General features: G+C 43.3%; 1 protein-coding gene across 2 annotated transcripts in view; it reads left to right on the forward strand.

The window, feature by feature from the left end:
• Positions 1–20,959, forward strand: part of LOC126356285 (toll-like receptor 2) — a 497,935-nt gene that overhangs the window by 251,975 nt on the left and 225,001 nt on the right. The gene's annotated exons all lie outside the window — the stretch shown is intronic.

Here is a 20,959-nt window from a genome sequence, read left to right on the forward strand (position 1 = left end):
TTTGCATAACTGCATAACCTAAAGGAGTCGGTCTGTCCTGTAGGCCAAATTTTACGAAGTATTTTCTTGTTGTCTGACCTATTTAACTTATGTCGTATCATATACATTGTATTTTATAAACCTGCACTTGTTTCAAGTTTTCTCTTCCTATTCAACGTACCAAGATTTAAGCAGTATTTCACAATAATTTTCACTTTGAGTGCCAACTGCACACACACTGAGTGTGTCAGATCTGCTTACGCAGTGCGTAGAGCGGCAACCCGAAGTGAAATAGACCCCACAAGCCTTTGTAAACCCCTGCAGATACACTGGTCCATGTTGCCTCTATAGCCATCCATCACTGCCAAAGCGTTGCCGTTGCAGGATTTTGTGCACCAGTTGACCTATCGATTATGTCTTACAAATGTTCGATGGGACTCATGTCGAATGATGTGGGTGGCCGAAGCATTCGCTCGAACATTTCAGAATGTTCTTCAAACCAATCGCGAACAACTACGGTCTGGTGACACGGTGCACTGTCATCAGTCGCTGCAATTGGTCTGAAGTAGCGGAATATAACCATTTCCACCAGAGCATCCTGTCCATTCTAAGTAAATACAGCCCACACAATTATGAATCCACCACCAGCTTGTACAGTATCTTATTGATAACTTGCTTCCATGGCTTCTTAAAGTCTGCGCTACACTCTAACCCTACCATCATCTCCTACCAACTGAAATCGGGACTCATCTGACTAGATCAAGGTTTTCTAGTTGTCTAGGGTCCAATCGAATTGGTCACCAGTCCAGGAGAGGCGCTGCAGGCGATGTCGTGCTGTTAGCAAACGCACTTGCGTCGATCTCTGCTGCAATACCCCATTAACGCCAAATGTCACTGCACTGTCCTAACGGATATGTTAGTCATACGTTCTACATTGATTCCTGCAGTTATTTTACTCAGTGTTCCATGTCTGTTAGCACTGACAACTCTACGCAAACGACGCTCCTCTTGGTCGTCAGGTGAAGGCCATCGGCCACTGCGTTGTCTGTGGTGAGAGGTAATGCCTCGACACACTCTTGCCATTGTGAATCGCGGAATATTAAATTCCATAACGATTTCCGAAATGAAATGTCCCATGAGTCTAGCTCCAACTATTAATCTGCTGCCCTAATCCCGTAGGAACCTTTTTCACATGAATCACCTGAGTACAAATGACAGCCCTGTCAATGCACAGCCACTTTACATCTTGTGTACGCGGTACTACAGCCACCTGTAAACGCGCATACAGCTCTCCGATGACTATTATTCCTCAGTGTAGTATGGTTTAATATATTCGCCAAATTTAGGAAGGTTTCCGGTAATACGACACAGTGAATACTCCTTTTCTATCTTCATCTCGTTGCTTTTTTCTTTCCTCCACTCGTTGCGCGTAAGTCAGTTCACCTTATTTAAATTTCTTATCGAAAGTATCCGGCCATGTGTTGGTGGACATTAATATGTGGTATGTCCACCCTTGGACTTTATGACGGTTTGATCTCTGCTGGGAACACTTTCAATGATGTTTCTGAATGTCTGTGGAGTAATGGTATTCCATTCTTCCTCAAAATCCTAAACCAGATTACGCAGTGATGCTGGACGTTAACTCATCACAACTGCAGTGTCTTGGGGACCCACATTCCTTCTCTAGAGCATCTGTGACTGACCTCCAGTCAAACCACAGCTCGGTACAAACGAAGGACCCTCTCGTTTCTAACAAGAAAGTGTGAAGCCTTCTTACTGAGTTATCAAGCCATGTACTCTCCTCAAAAACAGTCAAGAAATAGCACAAAATAATCAAATATGGCACATGATTAAACGAAATTTTGCAATCGGTAATAGTGTCTTATACATTTGCTTATAAAATGTGTACCTATTAGTATACCTAAAGTACAGGGTGTATCAAAAAGAATCATCCGATTTGGCACGTTTATTTTCGCAAACTAATAAATATGTACAATGAATTTTGTTTCTTGATGAAAGATTTTTTTCATACCTTTTCATAGGTCTTCAATATGCCCCCTTGAGATGCACGCCGTATATAAATGTAGTATTCATATTGTTCCCACAGTGCAGCGAGCATGTCTTGAGTTACAGCTTCTACAGCTGCTGTTACGCGATGTCTCACTTCATTCGATGTTACTGCTAATGGTGGCATATAAGTGGAGTCTTTTATAAACCCCCACAAGAAATAATCACATAATGTCAGGTCAGGTGACCTCGGGAGACAGTAATGTAAGACTGAATCATTTGGCTCAGTGGGATGGATCCATCTTTCAGTAACCCTTTGATTTACAAATTCCCGCACTTCCAGATGCCAGTGTGGCGATGCTCCTTCCTATTGGTAAACAGTCTCCAACTGTCCATATCGAGATATGTGCTTCCTGTAACAGTGATCTCGGCAAAGGAAAATGGATTATACCCCTTTTCGCACGAAACTGCACAAACAATATTAAAATTTGGAGGGGGTGTTTCAAATTGTAGAACTTCATGTGGTTGTTCCGAACCCCATACTCTCAAATTATGACGGTTTACCTTTCCATTTAAACGGAATATAGACATCGGGGGCATGTTGAGCTGTCGAGCTGCAAGACGAATGGATTTCTCCAATGGTTCAAATGGCTCTAAGCACTATGGGACTTAACACCTGAGGTCATCAGTCCCCTAACTAACCTAAGGAAATCACACACATCCATGCCCGAGGTAGGATTCGAACCTGCGACCGTAGCAGCCGCGTGGTTCCGGACTGAAGCGCCTAGAACCACACGGCCACAGCGGCCGGCTAACGGATTTCTTTGGACTCCTGGTGAAGCTATGGAGGATGCATTTGACATCTGTGACAGACACTCGGGTACAGCCCAGCGATTTCCTTTTACTCAAACTACCTGTTTCTAGCAATTGTTCATGCCTTGGTCTAATGCTGTGTGCTGTAGGAGGATCCACACCATACCTAGTACGAAAGTCACACTGAATAGTTATTACTTCCCGCATTGCGCGAAACGTATAACACAAAACGTTTTCTATTGTCCCGACAGCATTTTTACTAGAACTGAAGTGGATGCATACTGATACTACCTAGCGGGAACCATGTAAAACCCCAGAGTTTGCTCTTTCCAACAGAAAGTAGTTCACGCGCATATCTCAAATAAGATGATAGTTATAATTTTTTTATCGGGTGATTCTTTTTGATGCACCCTGTATACCTATTGGCAGATCTTAATATGGGTTGTGTCCACCCTTCGCCTTTATAATGGCTTGAACTCTGCAAGGAGCACACTCAGTAAGCAGACTGTCTGTGGAGGAATGGCGTTCCATTCTTCCGCAAGAGCCGAAACCAGAGTAAATACTAGTGTTAGACGTAGGAAGTCGACATTCTAAGTCGTTGTGAAAGTCTTCCACTGGAGGACTCTAGACAGGCCAGTCCATTTCACGAATGTTATTGTCCACGCACTTCATAGATGATGCTGTATGACAGGGTGCATTGTCATGCTGAAAAATTCCTCGTCTCGGATCAGTTCCTTTACGCAGTACTCAATGCTGTCAAATGTGTTCAAATGGTTCTAAATGTAGTGTATTCGTAAACGAGAGCATACCATAAGCACGAGAAACACCCTGTTGCCGTAACACCATCTCCTCTGTATTTTTCTGTTGGCGCTACAAATGTTGACAGGTAACGTTCTCCAGGCATTCGCCAAACCCAAACACTGCCATCGGATTGCCTTAGGATATGGCGTAATTAATCATTTCGAATCACACGTTTCAATCATCAGCTATCCAGGCATCACTATTTGCATCGTATCAAGCGTCGCTTGGCACAAAAGTACAGAACTTTACGGTTTATGAGGAGCTGCTCGATCATCGTGCCTCATTCTTGTTAGCTCTCTACACGCAGTCACTGTGCCAGCTACGCTGCAGCTAGCGCTTTGGAACTCGGCTGTTTCCATGAGATGTTACAACTACCGTGAGTAATGTTCGACGTTCCTTTTATAGTGGTAAGTCCGCGTCTCGTAACATCTAGTGGCCAGTTCCACATTACGTAGCGACGTCCCGATACTTCGTTCAGACAGTGTATTGATTAACAAGGGATACCGAAAAGCAAAGAGAACAACAATTTACAGCTCAAAACAACTAGTTGCAGGTTTCTTCTTTAGTTTAGTCGTCTTCCCAGAAATTTTCACCACGAACGGAACGTCGTATTCAACGAAGGCAGGCCACTTTGTTCCTGGAAAAACACAGCACATAATGTCATACTCCGGAAAACATATCTTCAATCGTAGAATGCATAAACGGGAAGCTGAGATACAGACAGACAGACAGAAAATACCCTTATCAAGTGCAGTAAAATTAAGTTGAAAGACAATGGTAGCAGAATCCCCAGATTAAACACTAACCAAAGACTAGCGAAAATTAAGTCGTGTTCACAATACATGAAAGATTCACCAGTTCAAAATAATTCAACACGAACATTCACAAATTAACACACATGATACAAAGAATAGTAACTCATAGTGTGTGTGTGCGCAATTCCGTGTTACAAGCGAAAAAGATGAGAGTCCTACTGTGGGGTACAATCAGACCTCTCGAATTGTAAATACGCTTCAGAAGTATGATAGCGGCCGTTCACCGCCCAGAATCAAACGACCTCCACTATCGAAACACACTCGTTACCACAAGCAGGTACGCCTCCTTCCAGTAAAAAAGTAAAGTGTCCAGCATCGCTCCCTTGAACTCTTCACTCGAGGGTCCCCATTTCCACTTGACTCCAGCAGTGTTTCGCCACTGTCTAACTCTCATCGGCTGAAGGCTATCCCCACCAAAAATACATAGTTCTCAAGCTCTACAAACATGCTCTTATTTCACATGACCACTTCCCAGACAAAACTAATATTTTACAACAATATTTAGATAAAGAAACGTTGTAAACATTCTGTAACACTTAGATAGTCCACAATATTTATAAATAAAGGTTTGTCCATAAAGAAATATGCAAGTATTCATGTTCATGTGCGCTCAAGTTAAAATATCACAGATTATAGATAAATATTGTTTAAACAATTGTTTATGCCTCCTTAACACAAGCATCTTTTGGTTCTCTTTTCAATTATGGTGTCTGATAACACATGCGATTGACCAGCTTTAAGTAGCATTTGCAATAAACATTTAAATAAAGTGATTAGCAAAATACTAAATTGTTTAGTAAATAAATACGGAAGTATTTATGAGGTGTTGATGCTGTATACATTTTCTGTGTAAATGTGGAGTATAGGATCTTCTGACAAACATTTGCGTGATGAAAGTGGTATAACGTTGTCACAAATCAGTAAATAAAACAGATACAGATGCGTAGCTTTCAAGGGTGACATCTGTACCGCAATGCTATCATCTGAGATACCGTTATGGTGAAATCGCTTGAATCAGAAGTTGTTAGTTCAGAGGGTCATTATGAAAATGTATATTCGCTGTGAGACAGTGACTTTTGCAGTTTTAAAGGTACTGAAATACTGTTGTATCGTTGGATGTGCCTCACTTTTCTGATATCGTAAATGTATTCAGATTTGCAATAATATTTGATGTTATTGTCGAATCTCGAACAGCTGAAACTTAGCCTTCTTTAACATTGACTGGCACTCCGACATTTCTTGGAGCATCTCCTGCAGAAATCCGTCCAAATTCCCAGCTGAGGGATTTTGACCAAGTCTGGTCCTTTGCTACCTCAAGAGCCTTGTTTCGAGCGGCTGTGGCGGGCCGCCCGGCTGCCCTGAGGCCGCACAGCTTCGCAAAAATATTCACCTTACCTTGTATCAAATCTAGACGCCCGAGTAGCTCACCTACATACGCGTAACGTTACAAGAAGAAGGCTCACGACACACTTTTTAATAAGAACATTATGGTATTCAGTGCATAAGAACAAATATTGCATGTTGCAGATTCTCTCACTAACATTTCCTTCTGCAGCCACATGTGTTTTGCACCTAGATACAACTGGAAGTCATAAGCGTAGGAAAAACTAATGACACATGTTGCATTGTGACTTCATGGTGCTGGAAATGATGCATTGCTGGCGAGACTCAAGATATGAGCGAAACCATTGCACCTCACTCGGGTGAAATTTATTCTGCTAAGTTCGGAAAATAAATGTCGAAGTCGACGTGATAGTCGGCTCTCGTGTATCCACGAAAAGCTTAAGGTCACCTGTTGCCTTTATTGCCTCGGGCATGGATGTATGTGCTGTCCTTAGGTTAGTTAGGTTTAAGTAGTTCTAAGTTCTAGGGGACTGATGACCTCAGATGTTAAGTCCCATAGTGCTCAGAGCCATTTGAACCATTTTTTGTGGTGCGGTGTTTACGGAAACCTAACTGGTATCCATCTAGTCCATTGTTTGTTGTTAGGTAGTTTGTTAGGCGGTCCTAGACTGTACACTGATTAGCCAGACCATTTAAAAAAAAAAGTGGAAATTTGTGGTAACACCCTATGGCAAAAAACTGCTGAGGCCATCGGTCCGTAAGCTTGCACACTAGTTAATCTAACTTAAACTAACTTATACTAAGGACGACACACAGACACATGCCCGATGGAAGACTTGAACCCCTGACGGGGAGAGCAGCGCGGACCGTGGTAAGACGACCGAGACCGAACGGCTACCCCGCGCGGCTGAAGATTATGACCACCGACCTACTATCGACATGAAACCGTTCAGGTGATAGCAGCGTCATCTGGAGCGGAATGACTGCTAGTCACACACCCGCACCGTGCATACAGCATCCGTGATCGTGCTGCCCGTGTGTGGAGTTGGGACGGCATGCGGTCTATCTGAGTTTGATCAAGGGGAGTTTGTGATGGCCCGGGGGATCGGCACGAGCATTTCGGAAAGTGCACGACTTATCGGGTAGTCCAGGAGTGCTGTGGTGGATGCCTCTAACACGTGGCGAAACCAAGGTAAAACCACTTCCAGCAGTGGTAGAGTTACGCGGCCTCCGTTCATTACAGATGACGTACGTCGTAGGTTGGCCAAACTGGTAAAACAGGACAGGGGGAGAACTGTGGCTGAACTAACTTCAAACCTCAACGCTGGGAGAGTGCAAGTGTATCTGAACACAAAGTGCATCCAACAATTCTAACGATGGCCTCCGCAGCCGACGGCCCATCCATGTGCCAATGTTAACACCACAACATTGGCAACTACGACTGAAAATGCCACTTGACCATAGGTACTGGACGCTGCCGCAGTGGCAGAGAGTTGCATGGTCTAATGAATCCCGATACCTTCTTCATCACGCCATTGGGAGGGAGCACAAATCCGTCGTTTCTCAGGGGAACAATTCCTTGACACTCGTGCTGCGGGATGGAGACAAGCCGGCTGTGGTTCCATTATGCTCTGGGAAACATTTACGTAGACATCCATGGATCCAGTTGAGCTCGTGCAAGGCACCATGGTGGCTAAGGAGTATCTTACACTAGTTGCAGACGAACTACACCTCTTCATGATGGTAATGTTTCCCGACGGCAATGGTATTTTTCAACAAGACAATGGACCATGTCACAAGGGCAGGAGTGTGATGGAAAGATTCGGGAGACACAGTGTCAAGTTCCAATTGATGTGCTCGACCCCGACTCACCAGATCTGGACCCGACCGAACGCATCTGGGATATGATAGAACGTGGTGCAGAGGTCATCGCCGCCCGTTCCCGGAATTTACAAGAATTAGATGACTTGTGTGAGCAGATGTGGTGCCAACTCCCTCCAGCGACCTACCTAGATCTTACTGCTTCCATGTTACGACGAATCGCCGCTGTCATTCGTGCCACAGTTGGAGGTACCGACTGTTAGAGAGGTGGTCATAATGTTCTCGCTGATCACTATGTACCCTAAGGCCTGGGACAGTACAGAAAGAAAGAAAATAGCTCGGTAATCAGAGGGCGCCGTGGAAACATCCTTTTTTCGTAGGGACTTAAGCATCTCCTCTTTCCAGGCCTCAGGGAAAACACTTGCGGAGTGGTTAAAGAGATCTGTTGTAGTGGGAAGTAGTGAGTGAACGATAAGCTTCATCATTTGGACTGCGGTGCCATCATGTCCAGTAGAAGCTGACCTCATATGGATGATGGCTTTTTTTGGTGGGTACTGCCATGAAATAATCAATGAGCCTTTTTCGTTTGTTGTTAAATTGTGTTTGTAGGTAATGTGAGGTACCGGTTCAGTTCTTCGGCTGGGACAACAATACGACCATACAGACTTTCTTATAAGACAGCTGATTTGCTTCTGTTGTCCGTTAATGTATTAATGTGGCTCAACTTTGCATTTTGCGCAGTTTGATTGACTCTGTTCCGCTTCTGCTTGTAGGCAACATTATTTTCAGCGTTAGGGCTGAGTCTGTATGCCCGATGTGCAGCCTCTGTGAGATTCATGAGCCGTTATCGTTTATCAGTTAGCCAAGGTGCAGATTTCCTTCTTACTTTTCCGATCCTTAAGGGACAATATGTGTTTTAGAGTAGACTAAGCGATTAGTCATTTTTGTAGTTCCGTCAGTCCTCCCTCAGTCGCCAAATCAGTTAAAGCAGAGGTTTTAGGTTACGTATCCACAGCATGGCTCTTTACTATACATTTCTTTTCCGCATATCGCTAGGTGACAGTATTTGGCTTCACAGATTGATTGTTACAATGTCTATGTTTAAACAATGTCTGTATCTTCCTAATACGATGTACTTTAGAAATGTGTGCATGTCACTTACGATTAGCCGGCCGCGGTGGTCTCGCGGTTCTAGGCGCGCAGTCCGGAACCGTGCGACTGCTACGGTCGCAGGTTCGAATCCTGCCTCGGGCATGGATGTGTGTGATGTCCTTAGGTTAGTTAGGTTTAAGTAGTTCTAAGTTCTAGGGGACTGATGACCACAGCAGTTGAGTCCCATAGTGCTCAGAGCCATTTGAACCATTTGAACCACTTACGATTACAGCTGCGGTAAACATACGAAATAGGTTCGTATTATGCGATTATACACTGACGTCAGCTGTTTACGTCTCGTTAAATTTGTGCCGGACCGGGACTCGAAACAAGATTTCCGTCTTATCCCGAACGTCGCCTTAACAACTTCGGCTACCCGAGCACGCCTCCAGGATCGACCCGAGTATCCATGTGTCACGTAGTCTCAGGCCTTATCTTACAAGGTTCGCGGTTCCCGCACAGGGAGACAAATATTAAATGGTCATTTTAGCTCTTCGAGGCACGGGTACGTCATTGATGGTTACAATGTCTGTATTTATACAGTGTCTGTATCTTCACAATACAATGTCCTTGGGACGTGGATACATGACTGTCTTCTGTATGCAGAGGATAATCTCAAGGATTTTGGTATCCGCAGCGGATTCGCGCGATGCCCCCCCCCCCCCCCCCCAACACACACACGAATGAAGTCAGCGGCCTCGGAAGCGCGGCGCTTTTGATGCAAGGGGTACATTGCGGGAATACGTTACGAAACAATTTGCAGCGCGGTAACGGCCACAAGTAGTATTGTTCAAGCTGCACACGGTAGTGAATTGCGACCTCGCTTCAGCGAGATTAATAGGCATACTTACATGTCTGATGATATTTACTGCAGTTCTTACATAAAAAAGTGATATAGCCTCTGCAAAAGAATGTGAGTGTTTCACCACTGATACCGGTAATTCCCCATAGCGAGTAAAGAATTTTAAAAATAAATGTGGTAAAATTTAAAAAATTTGTGTTTGTTTTCTGTTTACCTTAAACATATCCTTCACGTGATATATCCTTGTCCCCTTTTTTTAAGATTTACTTTCATATTTTTCGATGACCATAACAATTTTTAATGAGGTTTAGGTACAGTTTTTGGTCGCTATTTAACTATAATTGAACTTCTATTATCCTGAAATAACAGTTACGCCAAAACCGTTTGTCAGTATTTTTATTGATTACCGGTTTCGACAGATCTGTGCTGTCATAATCAGATCTTGTAACTTATTAACATTCGGCATTGTGGTGTTAGGACACTAGCACCGAACGATCAATGTTTCATGTCTGTGGTATTTTGTGTTTCACTTTCTAATGTTCCTCGCTACCATTTATTGTAAAAGGACACAACATCACTATGTTTCTTGCAGTTTTGTTATGACCATGAGCTTCTGTTAATATGTTAATCGATTAGCCGGCCGCGGTGGCCGAGCGGTTGTAGGCGCTTCAGTCCGTGACCGCCCGACTGCTACGATCGCAGGTTAGAAATCTGCCTTGGGCATGGATGTGTGTGATGTCCTTAGTTTAGCTAGGTTTAACTAGTTCTAAGTTCTAGGGGACTGATGACCTCAGATGTTGAGTCCCATTGTGCTCAAAGCCATTTCAACCAGTTTTTGGTTAATCTATTATGACAGGGCACGTCTATCGATACTGGTAAACAATAAAGAGAGTTACAAGCGATCTTGGCGTACCTGATATCTAAGAATGATATAACAATTCAGATAGCCCGCAGCTGTTGACACAACGTGAAACACACATGAATTGTACCTGTGGCTCATGGGAAATTTTTTGAAACTGCATTCTTACCTACCGTTTTAGATAAGTTGAGAGAACCATTACTACCACAAAATTGCTTCCAAGTACGACATGGTGGAGTTTAATATCAAAAAGGCAAATTGTTCAAATAACAATTCATGTTTTCTACTGAGATAACAAGCAGAAAACGTGATTTGATCTCAGAATGCGTATGAAATAGCGCTATATGCATCCACACGTCTTTGTGCTAAAAAGAAAAAGAATATTCCTTGATGATAATAATAATTATTATTATATTTAGCACACTGAAGTGTGATTAAGAAATAATTCTCTGTGACATTGCTTCCATTTTAAATATGAAAACACAGTTTCAGCTTGTCGAATTACATCGCACCATTATTCCACTCGCAGCTGTGGGAAACTGGTTCCACTTCGAACATTGTATTTATGCAAAAACTTGCTGTCTGTTAAATGCAAGTCAGGCTAGCGGAATTATAACAAAGGAATATGGACATCGAGCTGTAGCAGTACATAGTTATGTATTGATTAGAGGGACCAAACGTCCCGGAAAACAGGGATTGTCCCGGTTTTCATCCCTGCGTTCCGGTGTCCCGAAATTTTGTTTCGGTACGCTCAAAAGTCCCGGAATTCAGTTTTTAAATACATTTCATGAAACTTTCTCAAAGTTTTGGGATTTCGCTAAATTAAAGGAAATACAAAAAAGAAATTAATATATTTTAGCTTATTTGTCTAAAACCTCCATTGTCCCAAACTAGTAATCACAGTATCAGTATTGATACACTCAGGCAATAATTTACTTTGAACGGTACTTTGGCCAACAAGTAATGAGTTGTATTGTTGTAACAGAGCTATGAAACCATCCGATTGTCGCGCCACATACTCACACACTCATTGTCAGAACAGTGTAGTAGTTGATGTTTTTTCAGAAAAACTGCAATAGTTTGGTCTCATATTAGTGGTATTATTGTTGCAGTACTGTGAAACGCAATGCCTAAAAGTGCCTGCAAGTTCCGTGACCGTTATTCCAAGGAGTGGAATTTCATTAAGAAAGATCCTTTTGATTACGAAGCGGAGTGTTCCGTATGTAACTGTTTTATTAGTAAGTCATGGTGGACGTTCCGACATAGTTGATCACATCAGGTCAAAGAAACACATTAACATATACAGTGCACCGAGCTGCAGTAAAACTCTACAAAATTATTTTGTGAAACATCAGTCAAGGGAAGAGACGAAAGTTCGAACTGCCGAGGTTACACTAGCCTACCATACTGTAAAACATAACCAAACTTATAGACCTAGTGATTGTACTAATAAGCTTAACAGTATTATGTTTGGTGATTCTTCCATTGCAAAAAAGTTTAGTTCAGCAAGAACTAAAGTGTCAGCCTTAGTGAAAGGTGTTACTGCTCCCCAGAGTGTAAAGGAAATCCTTGAATACATGAAAAAGTCTTCTTTCTACGTGATATCCACTGATGCCAGCAATCATAAGACCACTAAAATATTTCCGTTTGTTGTTCAGTTTTTCGATATTAATCAGGGAATTCAGACCAAACTTTTGACGGTGAGTTCGCAACCTAATGAAACATCTGACGAAATTTGAAGATTTTGTGTGAATACTACCGAAATGTTTGATCTTGAGAAAAATAAATGTGTGGTATTTTGTGGAGACAACACCAACACAAACTTTGGTGGTTTAAAAAGACAAAGCAAACGCAAAGTATTTACCAAATTAAAGGCAACATTGCATGAAAACATTGAAGGCATAGGGTGCCCTGCACATGTTTTACACAATAGCGTGCAGACATCTGGTGACAGATGTGATGTTGAAACTATCATCATGGAGGTATACTCACACCTTTACATATATACTATTAGAACATAGAGGCTTAAGGAGTTCTGTGATTATGTGGGAACTGAATATATGAATGTAATGTGTCACTCGAAAACTCGCTGGTTTGTTTCCAGCAGTTGAAAGAGTAATCCGCCTGTTTGGACCGTTAAAAGATTTTTCCCTAAATGAAGACAAAGCCTCCAAAATATTGGTTCAGTTTTTCAGTAACCCTTTAAGTGAAGCCTACTTATGGTTCATTCACAATCAGCTTAGCACTTTGCACCATGGGGTAAAGGAAATTGAGGAAAGTACGAAAAGTGCAATAGAGGTAAATGATGTTTTGAAAAATACTCTGGAAACTGTTACTAAGAGGAGAGAACAGCAGTTCATTTCTTTTAATGTTAAATCTGTCCTTAAAAGAGCAGAAGTATCAGAAGCAGCGGAAAGGAGTTTTAGAGAAGAAGTTAACAAGTTTTATGACACTTGTGTAGCAAGCGGAGCGCCTCATATTTACGCTTATCGCCGGTGTTTGATTGGATGTTACTGAAGAGAGTGCCAAAATGAGAAAGTGTTGAAAAGACAGTTTCTTATTCGAAGAGTAAAGAGATTGAAATCGATGATAACATTCAGTTCGGCATACTGACAAATTTTGTTGAAAAAAGTCCTCACAAGTGGAATGATGAAAAAAAAAACACCAATGGAATGTCGTGAGAAGTGGGTGAGTTTTTTTAAAAGCTGTAACTGTCTTCAGCATTACTCTGAGTTGGTAATAATTGCAAGGTATTTATTTGCAGTTCCAGCCCATAATTCCAATGTGGAAGCAACATTTTTGTTCATAAATATCCAGTGGACTGATGAAAGAAACAGAATGGAGGTGGACTCTCTTGAAGCAATCCTGCAGATCCTGTACAACTACAAAATGGATTGTGCCGAGTTTTAACACGCGATCTAGTGTATCTCTCTCAACAACAACCAGGCTGGAGGGTGTGAAAAATACTCCTTTCTCCAAGAACAGTCAATTCCATCTACAAGTGCTCAGTAATAGTAAAGCTCATGTTAATATTAATTGATTCAAAGTTGAATGGCTGTAAAATTTTGTAAAATCGTAATACATTCCTTTATTACTGTATACGTTTATTAAATGTCATTAAATATACAGATAATCTAGATTATATCAATCTTTTGTATCCTCTTATTAGTTGTAATAATCGGGTTAACAAAATGTATCAACAAAACATTAATATTTAAAATTAAGAAACCCGAGTACATGTGAAATGAGGTGTCCATTGGCACCTGGGTGAATGTCTCCCGGTTTTCACCGAAAATGATTTGGTCCCCCTAGTATTGATCAAAGTTTAAATCTACATACATTCAAGACTGTGACCCCTATTTGTTCATACTGGATGCCCCTAAACAATTACGAGTTTGCGCGCCATTGTTGAACAAAGCCACTGTAATAAATACGGAGAGAGAAGCACTGTGGCAACTATCAGCGCAGTTGCCAGTATACCTTGAGCTATGTTTACTTTTACTGTAATAAAAGAAATAATCAAGTCACATGCAAAGTTTCAGAAAGTTTTATTTAAACTGATTATACACAGATACAAGACAGTGCTATCTTATCATATAAAAATGTTACAATTGTGGTCCTCTTCCTCAAATGACGAATTCAGTGTGCCTGTTCTTCCTGGAAAATTGATTAATTACCTCGTCAATAGGACAATCAATGTCAGGGTGAGTGTTCAACAGAGCTAAGACGTTAAGTCGATCCTCCTTCATTGGCGATCTAAGCCACGTCTTTGTATGCCGCGGTGTTGAAAACTTCTTTCTGCTATAGCAATAGACGCATGCAGACAAGCAAATAGTTTAAACAGCGTGTGCAAAGCAGGATAGTCAGATCTAGGACAAACAGACAACGCTCGCATAACAGAGTCACGATCATTTATGCTCGTTTGATTGTATTGAAGAATCTTTTCCATTAGTCTCTTTTTAATCATAAAACAGTAGTATATTCACGATTTTTCTCGAATAAATGCCACATAGAACAATGTATTGAGAGCTCTAGAGCGGCCCTACTTTTCTTGTGTTATCTATGGATTTACCAGACAGAAACGAATAAAATACGATGACGCGGACACTCGCACTACATAGGGAAGCACAACTACTTGATAACTCGATTCAGTAGAGTCGACTGACGAAAGAAACGGAGGAATAGTGTGCGGGCTGACTGGCGGGCGCGACGGGGTTTCCAATAATGCGGATGACACCGCAAAGGGGGGGGGGGGGGGGGGGGGGCTGCGCATCGTGCTCCGACCATATGTATCCGCCACTGCTAACGACTAGCGGGCCATGAGCCGGCTGACAGACCTTCCACTCCCACCATTCGGCCTTACAGCAGCCAGTGCTGCAGAGCCTAAAGCCGTCGGCACACGGACCGTGCTGTCGAACGTCAACGTTGAGCGTGCCGAGTTCAGAGTGCTGCTGAACGCTCAGGAACGATGCGACTTGTGCATACGGTACGTGGGCTCCCACGTGGTATACGCGATCGCAACGCACTCCAGCGGCAGTTGTGGGATGTTTCTAGTTCGTAAATCTCTCTGATTACTCAACAGGCGCGCGTAAAATTCCCACGTTACCTTTATGAAAAGCACATTTCCTTCATTGTACATATCCTAGTCAAGTTGTTCTGTATGTAATATACACAAATAAAAACTTCAATATCGATGTACATGTTTTAAGACAAAAAGGAAAGTACCATGTCCATTCAATAAAGACACAGGCTTATAAAAGTTCCATTACAAACAGTGCGACACAAATTTGCAACAGTTCTCACATAAGATTAACACTTTTTTATCTTTCCCACCTTTTAGTAAAGCCCTAAAGTCATTCTTACGTGATCACTGTTCCTATCCAGTAGCAGAATCTTTACGTGTAAATTACGAAACTCTAAAGAATTAAGCCAATCGAACAAACTCACCCCTAAAATAAAAGGTGAACTTATATTTACGTAACATCAAATATTGTAGTATATACTTACATTAAAGTAATAATAAAGCATCAGAACCTATTACATACGCGAATGTTTAGACTTGGCGAGACGAGAATCATCATCAAATTACATTAATGGTCGTGAATCATCAGCACTATCAACGACTTTTTTTCGATATACTTCGTTGCATTTAGTCTGGGCTGACGCCATAAGACATCCGTTCAACAAGTTGTTCATTGATTCCTTGACTCGGTTTTTTTATTACAGAGAGCACGCAGCCCTCGGACCGAACACGCTGAGCTACCATGCCGGTATGCTAAAGTGACAACAATTCAATTATGGCCAATTCTAAGATGTTGCCACTTGCTAAATGCTTTAATCGTAGCTATGTTATTTATTAAAATTTAATTGTAACAAATTTTAGAAGAAATATGTGTTTTTGGTGAATCCTTCAAATGACATACTACAATAATACGCAAGTTACAATAATTCTTTTGCCACGAATATGTTCTCATTTTTTAATGCAACGAATCACGCCGTTAGCAACGGGTTTTCGAGTGATTCTCAATTTGCTGGTGCTCAGAAACGACATATATACATATAGGCTTGAACTGAATGCCAATATGGCTCCTCAAATCTCAGTGCTGAAGGGAGATGGCGTGCACGTGACGTTCAAGTTGCCATCTGATTGGTCAACGCTCAGACGCACGCTCAGAATATTTTACATACTAGATATTGCCCTGCACATTCAGGAAGACTCCGAACGTGCTATTCCACGCTATGAGGTCAGAAACTCGGAACGCTCAACGCTCAACTTTCGGTTGCACGGTTCGAGTGCCGACGGCTTAACAATGCCGCACGATTCACTGCAGCATTCTTATTGGGAGCGTTCTAAAAAATGATGTGCTTCTTGTTTAATCATTTTTCCTCGTGCGTTAGCTGTGTTTCCTTTCATACACAGACACACACAAATAGTCTGTGAATGTCCATCTTTTCAGAGAAGGCTGAAGGACTCGGCTGTTCGGTACAGCAGATCACGGTTAAAGTCATCACTGTATCAAGCGGAAACCTACAGATACCAGCCTTTGAACGCTGGCCTCTATTTTGACCGGGACAGAGGTTGGGATCTTCCTACATGTCGGTCAGGGGCCTTTAAGAAGACACAGTAAATTGTCGAAACTGGTAGTCAAATATAATAGCAATTTGGAAATTAGACGGCTGAAAGGTGTTTGATTTAACATTCTGTCGATATACAAATAGATTTTCGACATTAACAAGGTACAGCAAAATGCACAAATGTGATTGATCATCTCTCATCACGACCACACAGGCTTCGGCATCTTCACTGTTGCTATCCTGATCATTCGCTAAAGGAATTACGATATTTTATATTGATTCTTCTCCTTCGTCTTCTTCTGTTTTCGACCTTGCAATCTCTTTCCATGCATGGTCCACGACCTTCTTCCGGTTTTCTGCCATTATTCGCGTGACAGCATTATTTACCAGCCTCTCCGTGTCTTGCAACATAATGGTTTTACTTCGCTTAGTAACATCTGCTTTTATTTGAGCACAGGCAAGGTCGAGGGGGTCGTAATGGCAATGGTACAGTGGAAGACGTATGACTTTGTGACAGTGGTTCTCTGATAACGTGTCAGTTACATACTGCATCTCCTCTACCTTTTATCGTTTTACTAACTCCAGAAGATTCACTTTTATCACATTCGGTTAAAAGTCTATTCTATTATCTTTCACCAGCCGACTGTCTCCCCTAGCAGCAGCAGCTGGTGCCTTATTTAATTGTACAGGATGGTACGGCCCATTGTCCATTACAAAATTTACCAGAGTAATGAACCCAGTCTTTAAATGTATCTGTGTTCATTTCCTCTTGCTAATAGACGTTTTTGTTCACTGAAACATTCTCATAGCACAGGGCACAAAACTGTTCATGGAGCCAGCGTGAACCATAATTAGTCGCCCTCCCTCACCGGTTCGCACACTCATAGTTCCGTGGTGCACTTTCTTGTCCATGTGACAGACCATACATGACACAAGTTGACCCATATTCCGTCAATATATACTCCTGAAAATTGAAATAACAACACCGTGAATTCATTCTCCCAGGAAGGGAAAACTTTATTGACACATTCCTGGGGTCAGATACATCACATGATCACACTGACAGAACCACAGGCACATAGACACAGGCAACAGAGCATGCACAATGTCGGCACTAGTACAGTGTATATCCACCTTTCGCAGCAATGCAGGCTGCTATTCTCCCATGGAGACGATCATAGAGATGCTGGATGTAGTCCTGTGGAACGGCTTGCCATGCCATTTCCACCTGGCGCCTCAGTTGGACCAGCGTTCGTGCTGGACGTGCAGACCGCGTGAGACGACGCTTCATCCAGTCCCAAACATGCTCAATGGGGGACAGATCCGGAGATCTTGCTGGCCAGGGTAGTTGACTTACACGTTCTAGAGCACGTTGGGTGGCACGGGATACATGCGGACGTGCATTATCCTGTTGGAACAGCAAGTTCCCTTGTCGGTCTAGGAATGGTAGAACGATGGGTTCGATGACGGTTTGGATGTACCATGCACTATTCAGTGTCCCCTCGACGATCACCAGAGGTGTACGGCCAGTGTAGGAGATCGCTCCCCACACCATGATGCCGGGTGTTGGCCCTGTGTGCCTCGGTCGTATGCAGTCCTGATTGTGGCGCTCACCTGCACGGCGCCAAACACGCATACGACCATCATTGGCACCAAGGCAAAAGCGACTCTCATCGCTGAAGACGACACGTCTCCATTCGTCCCTCCATTCACGCCTGTCGGGACACCACTGGAGGCGGGCTGCACTATGTTGGGGCGTAAGCGGAAGACGGCCTAACGGTGTGCGGGACCGTAGCCCAGCTTCATGGAGACGGTTGCGAATGGTCCTCGGCGATACCCCAGGAGCAACAGTGTCCCTAATTTGCTGGGAAGTGGCGGTGCGGTCCCTACGGCACTGCGTAGGATCCTACGGTCTTGGCGTGCATCCGTGCGTCGCTGCGGTCCGGTCACAGGTCGACGGGCACGTGCACCTTCCGCCGACCACTGGCGACAACATCGATGTGCTGTGGAGACCTCACGCCCCACGTGTTGAGCAATTCGGCGGTACGTCCACCCGGTCTCCCGCATGCCCACTATACGCCCTCGCTCAAAGTCCGTCAAGTGCACATACTGTTCACGTCCACGCTGTCGCGGCATGCTACCAGTGTTAAAGACGGCGATGGAGCTCCGTATGTCACGGCAAACTGGCTGACACTGACGGCGGCGGTGCACAAATGCTGCGCAGCTAGCGCCATTCGACGGCCAACACCGCGGTTCCTGGTGTGTCCGCTGTGCCGTGCGTGTGATCATTGCTTGTACAGTCCTCTAGCAGTGTCCAGAGCAAGTATGGTGGGTCTGACACACCGGTGTCAATGTGTTCTTTTTTCCATTTCCAGGAGTGTATATTACATTATCCGCATTTACTGCTAGCACCGCACGTGGGAGACGACACCTCCATGCCCCAAAGCCTCCGCATTCCATCAGCACCTTTCTTTTTCGTAACGATGGAGATACTTGTCATTCCGTCTGTGAATAGACCACTATCTGACAGTGATGCCACAAACTTTTTGAAATGTCGGGTACTCGTTCCTGCTGTAGTATGCGTATATATGTTACTTGATTGCATTTTCGTCAAAATTTATGTCTCAGTCACAAGATACTGTCACTATTCCGACTTTCCAGTCATCGCGATAAGAGGGATCCCAGCTAACTGGCGGCCTCTGTATCATCTGTGACTCTCTTCACTGTCCTTTAGGAGATGTTTGTGCTTCTGTTACCCTGTCAGTCACTCCACTCACTGGAATCAAAGGCTCAACGTTGTCCCTTTCGCTCTCAAACTAAACACCCATTCTATGTATAAATTCACTTGCTTGAGATTTGAAAAATGGTTCAAATGGCTCTGAGCACTATGGGACTTAACTACTGTGGTCATCAGTCCCCTAGAACTTAGAACTACTTAAACCTAACTAACCTAAGGACATCACACAACACCCAGCCATCACGAGGCAGAGAAAATCCCTGACCCCGCCGGGAATCGAACCCAGGAAGCTTGAGATTTCAGAGTAGCTTCTTTTCCAGAAGTCTTCTTATCTGCACAGCAGGAACCCATTTTCGACATGGCTAGAGAGTCACAGAATCAGTAGAATCCACATGTATAAACATAAACATATACGAATCATGCAACACAACTGGCTGAAAGGAGGTATCTCCTAACATTGTGGAAACACTGGGGCGTTGCTACGGTAATGTAAATAACTCCAACTGTCAAAACCCTTCTCTTGCCATTCGGAGTGTAACTCACAGAGGTGGTTTCTGAAAACCTCTGACAAACCCTGACGTCTGTATGCCACCATATCCGCATTTCTTTAGCATTCCTTTATACTAACCCTGCCACCCACATAGATCCAAGCTTTTATTTCCTTGTAAATCATTAGTACTTACCCCACAGTGTACATACCTCCATGCCAGCATTGCACCAACATTCCTTAATACTGACCCTGCTGTCCACATTCCTCGGTGTACCCATTTCTGCAGCATTCATTAGTACTAACCTTGTTGACTAATACCTCCATGTCTGCATTTATCCAGCATTCCTTAGTACGAACCGAAATGTTCACATTGCTCCATGCTCGCATTTTTATGACGTTCTTTAGTACTGCCCCTGCTGTCTATATACCTCTGTGCCCACATTCCCCTGACATTCTTTGGTACTAATCCTGATGTGTGCATACCTCTGTGCCTGCGTTTCCCAAGCATTCCTTGGTACACCCTGCTGTATGCATACCTCAGTGCCCACATTTCCCTGACAACCTTTGGTAGCAACTCTGTGTCCCCATACCTCCATGCCCGCATTTCCCTGACATTCATTAGTACTGACCCTGCTGTCAGCATTCCTCTGTGTCCACCTTTTTGCAGCGTTCCCTAGTACTAACACTGCTCAGTGCATTGTTACATGTCTGCATTGCTCCAGCATTCCTTAATACTAACCCTCTTGTCTGCATACCTCTGTGCCCATATTTGCCCAACATTCTTTGGTACTAACACTGCTGTTCAAGTACTAATGTGTCTGCATACCAGCACTGTTGATTAGCTCTAACCCTGCTGACTGCATACCTCCATGTCTGCATTTCTCCAGCATTCCATGGTACTGACTCTGCCACCCACATACCACTGTGCCTGCATTCCCCTGATGTTCCTTTGTACTAATGCTGATGTGGCCATACCTTTGTACCTGCATTTCCCTCAACATTTGTTATTTCTAAGGCTGAAGACTGCATGTCTCCATGGCTGCATTTCTCTGGCATTCTTTATTGGTAACCCTGCTGTCCACCTACCTCCATGCCCCATTTCTCTGATGTTCCTTGGTGCTAATCCTGATGTATGCATACCTCTGTGCCAGAATTTCTCCAGAATTCCTTGGTTCTAACACTGCTGTCTGCATAACTCAGTGTCTGCTTTTTTCTGGAATTCCTTAGTACTAGCTGTGCTGTTCGCATACCTCCATGCTCACAC

This window comes from Schistocerca gregaria, chromosome 3, assembly GCF_023897955.1.
Source record: "Schistocerca gregaria isolate iqSchGreg1 chromosome 3, iqSchGreg1.2, whole genome shotgun sequence".
NCBI lineage: Eukaryota > Metazoa > Arthropoda > Insecta > Orthoptera > Acrididae > Schistocerca > Schistocerca gregaria.